We start from the raw sequence: 8893 nt of genomic DNA, 5'->3' as shown, positions 1-8893 counted from the left end.
CACAAAGAAGCTCATGGCAGGAGGGGGGGAGAACATCAATACACTGGAAGAGTAAAGAGGTTGGAGATAGGAAATACTCAACTCTTACATGCCTTGAAATTGACCCAAAGAGGGAAGAACAATCTAATCCATTGGAACAGAGAATATATTTGCACCCTTTAGGGGAGTAGAAGGGTAACAAATGGACTGGTGGGGAGGGAAGCAGTACAAGGGAGGGAGAGGGTGGGTGGGTAATTTTAGAAAGACTACAGGGAAAATAAGATGGGGAATAAGAAAGGAGAGGGGTAGAAAGGGAAGTAAAATAAGGGTGGGGACTAGGGTGACTGATTAAAAACAAACATTGGTGTAGAAGGAAATAGTGAAAGAAGAAAAGGCAGGACCAGGAGTAGAAATCAAAATGCTAGGAAATACACAGCTACTAATCATAACTCTGAATGTGAATGGAATGAACTCACCCATAAAACGCAAGTGAATAGCAGAGTGGATTAGAATCCAAAACCCTACCATATACTGTCTACAAGAAACACACATGAGGAAGGTAGATATACATAGGGTGAAAGTAAGAGGATGGAGCCAAATCTATTGGGCATCAACTGATAAAAAGAAATCTTAGAAAAATTAAAGTTAGTAGACATGTGGAGAAAAACAAATAGGGACAAAAAGGAATGTGCTTCTTTTCAGGAGCACATGGTACATTCACAAAAATTGACCACATATTAGGGCATAAAAATATTGCAAACAAGTGGAAAAGAGCAAAAATAATAAATGCAACATTCTCAGGCCATAATACAATGAAAATAATAATTAGGAAGGGTACATGGAGAGGTAAATCAAAAATTAATTGGAAATTAAACAATATGATTCTCCAAAACTGACTAGTTAAAGAAAAAATCGTAGAAACAATTAATAACTTAATTGAAGAAAATAACAATGGTGAGACATCCTTTCAAAACCTATGGGATGCAGCCAAAGCAGTACTCAGGGGGAAATTTATGTCCTTGAGTTCATATATTAACAGATTAAGAAGGGCAGAGGTCAATGAATTGGGCATGCAAATTAAAAAACTAGAAAGCAAACAAATTAAAAATCCTCAGATGAAGACTAAATCAGAGATCCTAAAAATCAAAGGAGAAATTAATAAAATTGAAAGTCAATGAATTATAGATTTAATAAATAAGACTAGAAGCTGGTACTTCGAAAAAACATACAAAGTACTAGTCAGTCTAATTAAAAAATGGAAAGAAAAAAACCAAATTGACAGTATCCAAGATAAAAAGGGAGACCTCACCTCTAATGAAGAGGAAATTAAGGAAATCATTAAAAACTACTATGCCCGATTATATGGCAACAAATATGGCAATCTAGGTGATATGGATGAATATTTACAAAAATATAAATTGCCTAGACTTACAGAGGAAGAAATAAATTACCTAAACAACCCCATATCAGAAAAAGAAATTGAACAAGCCATCAAAGAACTCCCTAAGAAAAAATCCCCAAGTCCAGATGCATTCACAAATGAATCCTATCAAACATTCAAAGAACAACGAATCCCAATATTATACAAACCATTTGACAGAATAAGCAAAGAAGGAGTTCTACCAAATTCCTTTCATGACACAAATATGGTACTGATCCCAAAACCAGGCAGGTCAAAAACAGAGAAAGAAAACTATAGACCAATCTCCTTAATGAATATAGATGAAAAAATCTTAAATAGGATACTAGCAAAAAGACTCCAGCAAGTCATCACAAGGGTTATTCACTATGACCAGGTAGGATTCATACCAGGAATGCAAGGATGGTTCAATATTAGGAAAACTATCCACATAATTATCCATATTAACAAGCAAACCAACAAAAATCACATCATTATTTCAATAGCTGCAGAAAAAAAACTTTGATAAAATACAATACCCATTCCTATTGAAAACAATAGAAAGTATAGGAATAGAAGGGCCTTTTCAAAAAATAATAAACAGTATATCTGTAAGACAATCAGCAAACATCATCTGCAATGGGGATAAACTAGAAGCCTTCCCAATAAGATCAGGAGTGAAACAAGGATGCCCACTATCACCCCTATTATTTAACATTGCACTAGAAACACTAGCAGTAGCAATTAGAGAAGAAAAAGAAACTGAAGGTATTAAAATTGGCACTGAGGAGACCAAGTTATCACTCTTTGCGGATGATATGATGGTTTACTTAAAGAATCCTAGAGAATCAACCAAAAAGCTAGTCAAAATAATCAACAATTTTAGCAAAGTTGCAGGATACAAAATAAAGCTACATAAGTCATCAGCAGTTCTATATATCTCCAACCAATTTCAGCACCAAGAATTAGAAAGAGAAATTCCATTTAAAATCACTCTAGACAATAAAAAATACTTAGGAATCTATCTGCCAAGAAAAACACAGGAACTATATGAACACAACTACAAAACACTCTCCACACAATTAAAACTAGATCTAATCAATTGGAAAAACATTGATTCCTCATGGGTTGGACGAGCTAACATTATAAAAATGACAAACCCAAATTAATTTACTTATTTAGTGCCATACCCATTGAAATACCAGAAAAACTTTTTTACTGAATTAGAAAAAAAACATAGCAAACTTCATTTGGAAGAACAAAAGATCAAGGATATCCAGGGAAATAATGAAAAAAAATGCAAAGGAAGGACTTGCAGTCCCAGATCTCAAACTATACTATAAAGCAGTGGTCATCAAAACAATTTGGTACTGGCTAAGAGACAGAAAAGAGGATCAGTGGAATAGACTTGGGGTAAATGACCTCAGTAAGACAGTCTACGACAAGCCCAAAGATCCCAGCTTTTAGGACCAAAATCCACTACTTGATAAAAAAAAATAAACTGCTGGGAAATTGGAAGACAGTTGTGGGAGAGATTAGGCCTGGATCAATACCTCACACCCTACACCAAGATAAACTCAGAATGGATGAATGGCTTGAACATAAAAAAGGAAACTATAAGTAAATTATGTGAACACAGAATAGTATACATGTCAGACCTTTGGGAAAGGAAAGATTTTAAAACCATGCAAGACATAGAAAAAGTCACAAAATGTAAAATAAATAATTTAGATTAAATCAAATTAAAAACATTTTGTTCAAATAAAATGAATGCATCCAAAATTAGAAGGGAAGTAACAAATTGGGAAACAATCTTCATTGCACAAACCTCTGACAAAGGTATAATTGCTCAAATTTATAAAAAGCTAAACCAGTTGTACAAAAAATCAAGCCATTTTCCAATTGATAAATGGGCAAGGGACATGAATAGGCAGTTTTCAGGCAAAGAAATCAAAACTATTAATAAGCACATGAAAAAGTGTTCTAAATCTCTTATAATCAGAGAAATGAAAATCAAAACAACTCTGAATGTTGGAGGGGATGTGGCAAAGTTGGGACATTAATTCATTGTTGGTGGGGTTGTGAATTGATCCAACCATTTTGAAAGGCAATTTGGAACTATGGCCAAAGGGCAATAAAAGACTGTCTGCCCTTTGATCCAGCCATAGCACTGCTGGTTTTGTACCCCAAAGAGATAATAAGGAAAAAGACATTTACAAAAATATTAATAGCTGTGCTCTTTGTGGTGGCCAAAAATTGGAAAATGAGGGGATGCCCTTCAATTGGGGAATGACTGAACAAATTGTGGTATATGTTGGTGATGGAATACTATTGTGCTAAAAGGAATAATAAAGTGGAGGAATTCCATGGAGACTGGAACAACCTCCAGGAATTGATGCAGAGTGAGAGGAGCAGAACCAGGAAAACACTGTACACAGAGACTGATACACTGTGGTACAATCGAATATAATGAACTTCTCCATTAGTGGCAATGCAATGACCCTGAACAACTTGGAGGAACCTACGAGAAAAACCACTATCCACATCCAGAGGAAACACAGTAGGAGTAAAAACACCAAAGAAAAACAACTGCTTGAATACATGGGTCGAAGGGATATGATTGGGAATGTAGACTCTAAATGAACATCCTAGTGTAAACAACAACATGGAAATAAGTTCTGATCAAGGACACAAATAATACCCAATGAAATTGTGCATTGGCTGCAGGAAGAGTGGGTGGAGGGGAGGGCGGTAAATAATGTGATTATTGTAACCAAGGAATACCTTTCTAAATTGACTAAATAAACTTATTCAAATGGGGGGGAAAATCAACATCCACTATTGTCCCGTCAATTCTCTGCTTCAAGTAGAATCCAAATTCTCTATTTTCCCTTCTGATGCCTTCATATGCCTACTTACATTGTTCATACAACATGTCTGTCTTCTGGCTCTCATAAAGAGGTCCCATATTCTATTAAAGTCTCCTACACCTTACATCTTTCATATTCTTATCCCATCGTCCTCTCTCACCTTCTACAACTTGCTTTTGCCATCACTCAACTTCAACAAGGTATTCTGTCACCTGCTATTTGTGTCTCAAAAGAGCCCTGATTATCTTTCTTCTCATCAACTGCATCACTATTTACATATTATCTTATCCAATTCACCTTAAACATTAATTCAGTTCATAGTAAAAATTCATACATCATTTCTATTTAAACAAAATTACATTCTACAGGCAAATAGATTACATTTAAATCCATATTTACATTCAGTAATAAAATATTTTACCCAATGTACATATTTTGGTAACAATTCATATATCCCAATGGGTTACAACAAATGTTTACAAATTCCTTTTACCAATATTCCAACCTCTGATTACATATTTAATTCCAGATTTACAAATTTCAAACTTCTTCCCCAATGTTCATTACATTTTTACTTGTTGCTTAATTCAATAGCAAATATACTCAAATAAAATTTTCATATTGTCATCTGTAAATTCAAAATGTAGATCATACAGAATTTTCTCCATTTTACATCACTTCTTCTAAACTGGTACTAAATTCATATACACTTTACACTTATTTTATTGAACCCTTATATAATTTAGCAGCCTCTTATCAGAAGTTTGCTTCTCATCTGCTTCTTTAAAGAAAAAAATCCTTTCTGCCTCAGGCTGGCTATCAACTACATTCAGTCAATTCTCAAATACAGCTGACTCAAATAAGTAGTAACATTTTTGGGATATTCAAACATTCAAATCTCTAACCATTGTTCATTTCAAATCTCAGTGAGAACTAATAGTTCTCTCATCATTAAGTACAGAATCAAACTTGTCTGGAATCTTATACAACTGCTAGACAATTTTCAATATTAAATCACTTTACAGTCTTTTCACACAATTCCACCAGTACATTTCAGAATCATCTGTGATTTTCCAAAGTTACATACATCAACCTTAACATTAATCCTAAGCAAAAATCCAATCAAATTATGGCATTAAAATCTTCCTTCTTTTGTTTTAATCTTCCCTCTTTCCTCACCTGGGTGGCCAGTCAAAAAAAGGAAAAGAAAAAATATTGAACAGATAGTTTTACCTTTGTCCTCTATTAAAAGTAAAGAGTAAGGGGCAACTGGGTGGATCAGTGGATTGAAAGCCAGGCCTAGAGACGAGAGGTCCTAGGTTCAAATCTGGCCTAAGACACTTCCCAGCTGTGTGACCTTGGGTAAGTCACTTAACCCCCATAGCCTAGCCCTTACCACTCTTCTGCCTTTGAACTGATACACAGTATTGATTCTAAGACAGGAGGTGTTGTAAAAGAGGAGGAAAATGGGGAGAGAAAATGGAGGAAGATTTCTCTCCTCTCTTATTGATAGTGTGACAAGGAAATCACTTTAAAAGACTGATATATATTAATTTAAGGTTGCCAAGGAATTCAGCTATGTAATTCCTAAATGAAAACTCAAGTCAGCAGTCAACCTTTTATGGAGTTTAATTACAAACAGGAGGAAGAAAGGTATTAGAGATAGAGAGAGAGAGGGAGAGAGAAAGGGGAGAGAAGGGAATAGGGCTTAAATACCCCTTCTGTTTAGGCTGGGCCAAAAGGCCCAAGCCCTTAGATAGCTGAGGCAAAGAAAAGAGTTCAGTCCCTATCACTCACGTGACCAAAATGGAGAAACAGTCTCAGGGGCCTCCACCTCCAGCTTCCTTCAGAGCAAGCTTCTCAGAGCACAACCTCTCAGAGCAAAACCTCTCCACTCAACCACCCCTAGTCCTCAGACCCCGCTATCTTTAAGGAAACCATCCAAGTTCCCTCCCCTCAGTTCTCACATCTACCAATCACTGTACATGTCTTCCCTGTGCCAATGGTGGCTCTAGCTTAACCCAGGACTGCCCAGAGGTCTGTGGCTTTGCACATGTCTGTTGAAGGTCATATTCTCAAATAATTAAATCTTGATCCTTTGCTGCAGCCCTTCCTAAATCCTGTTGCCCTGAGTAGGGTGGAGATTGGAATAATTAAATTTTGATCTATGCTGCAGCCCTTCCTAAATCCTGTTAGGACTGAGTAGGGTGGAGATTGTAATTTCCAAGACCTGGTTCTGTCATTCCAAGTATCTCTATTGTATCAATTCTAAAATCAATCATGACTCAAAGAACTTCCTGTTCTATGCTTAAGCATAGGTCAAAGCCCTTTCCATTGTTCAGCAAATGGTTTCTGTCCTAAAGTAATCTTAAGAAGGGAGGAGGAGGAACCTCCCATGCCAGTGGGGTTCACGTTCCAATAGACTATCAGTAAGAAAATTTCCAAGTATGAAATTTCCCAATGGTGAAATTTCCAACATTTATAAGTCTAAGAAATTTTAAGGTTTACAATAGAGAGGGGTAAACAGTATTTAACTCACTGAATGCAGGTGCTTCTTCAGTGAGGGGTTGAAGGGTAATATGGAAGCAAAGAGATGTGAGGAAAATTGAAAGTCTAAAGAGATGACTGTGTCTCTCCTACCCCAAGGCTGGCTGACCTTAGAGCTAGGGATTACACAGAGAGAAAGAGAAAGAATTTGTCTACCTCTCTTCCTTTGAATGTGGGCTCAAATTGCTGGGAGGATGTCATATCTTAGACCGCCCCTTTTAGGGGTAATGGTCTTTTTTGTGAGACCCTTCCCTATAACTCCAGTGACAAGTTGGCTCTCTACTTGCCACAGATGAAACAAGGTTTCACTTTTGATCTTATTCCCCACACACCCAACCTCTATCTCCTCAAGAAAACTAATCCATCTCTAACTGACATTAACTGAAATTTATTTTGAAAGGGATGGGGAATGAAGGTAGGAGAGATCTGGCAGCAGGATAGAGGGATTTGGAGATCCCTAACAATGAAATTCAACAGATGTTTGAAATACAAGGTCCTTGGCCATAGGCTTGGTGCCTCAAAACCTTTTGCCCAAACACCCTGTTCCTTATCTCCTAACTTTGCGCTAATTTCAACTAATATCGTTATTATCTAACTAGGGAATGGTGAAGTGGGAAAGAGACCCAAATGGGAGAGCAGATTGGCCCCTGCCTCAGAGTCCAACTGACTCTTGGCCATTCTTGAGTGGCAGGAGTCTAATGATGAGGGATTGTGGAAGTTTTTCTAGCAGGAGATAGGAATATAGCAAGGTGGAAATCAGGTTCTTTGTCCTCCTGGCATCAGGAATCTCTCTCTGACCCTCCTGGCAGTCTCCTTCCCAGGCTGGAAGTGATCATTTGCTCCAGAATTCTCTCAGCTCCCAGAATCCTCTTTGCTCACTCTCCCCTCCTCCTCAGCCAGCTGCTTCCCCAAAGGCTGGCTATTCATTCCAAACAGCAGGGTCTGTTTCCTACATTACAATGTTTTTTGTTTTTGTTTTTTTAAGTAAAGGGCAAAGTTCCTTTAGCACTTAGATAGTCTTAAAGTTTAAGGGGTGCAAAAATTCACATTTCTTTTTGAATCTCTCAAATACATTCTCTGGTCTGTCTGCTCTCCCATTTTCTGGAATGTTGGGGGTCATAGAGAAACAGGTTTATCTCAAAATCACTGAGAGGTTTCTCTTCCCAACTCCTCTTTTTGTGCACAATAACACAGGATCACAAGCAACAAAAACAGATACACAGTTAACATAAACTTTGAAAAGATGCTCCATCAGTGATCCCAGGAATAGGAGGCTTTATAGCCTTGTTCAGCAGTTCTCTCGCAGTTGTGTCTTCAGGCTTCAGTAGCAAAGGAGAATGGCCTATTATCTCTCAAGGCTTTGTCCTTATCTTCAGTAAGGCCAAAGACATTTGGTCCATGGTAACTACTAGCTTGGTAAACTATTTTCCCAGCTCTTGATTCATTCTCTCCACCTTCCCCAAGGAAGGAGGATACCATGGCACATGCAAATCCCAGTCAATATCTAAAGTTCTTGCTAATCTTTGCAACATCTTGGGTGTAAAATGAATCTCATTCTCAGAATCAATATTCTTGACAAGTCCCTATCTCGGTACAAGGTGCTCAAGTAAAATTCTGGTTACCGTCTGAGCTATGGCTTGGCTGACTCCTGCCAATTGTTCTGGCTTCAGTAAATTCGTTAGTACTTGATTTAGTAACTCCACATGAACTAATTCTTTCCCTTTTCTAGAAACCAGGCCTTTCAGTGCTAGCAATCTTCAAAGCTTGGTTGAATGCATATAATTTACAGGTTTGGGCAGCCTCTATTCATTAAAACCTCTTTGTTTTCCTCAATTACAGCTTATTCATACCTTCCTTCAGTCTGGTAATCTATCCCTTTCATCTCAGTTTCCTTTTTCTCTTAATGATTCTCTTTCCCCAGTTCCCCAAAAAACTTTGCAGGGTTCAAATTATAATCTGCTCTCAGAACTAGACCTTCTTTCTCTAACAAGATGACTTCATACTTCAACATCTTTGAGACTTCTATCTCTGTGTGAGAGAGAATCTCCTGCTCGTTCTGTTGTTTGGAACAATTCTCTTTCAAGTGGTCTATTTTTCC

The sequence above is a fragment of the Monodelphis domestica genome, chromosome 3 (assembly GCF_027887165.1).
Source record: "Monodelphis domestica isolate mMonDom1 chromosome 3, mMonDom1.pri, whole genome shotgun sequence".
Classification (NCBI taxonomy): domain Eukaryota; kingdom Metazoa; phylum Chordata; class Mammalia; order Didelphimorphia; family Didelphidae; genus Monodelphis; species Monodelphis domestica.
Note: the sequence above shows the minus strand (reverse complement) of the source record.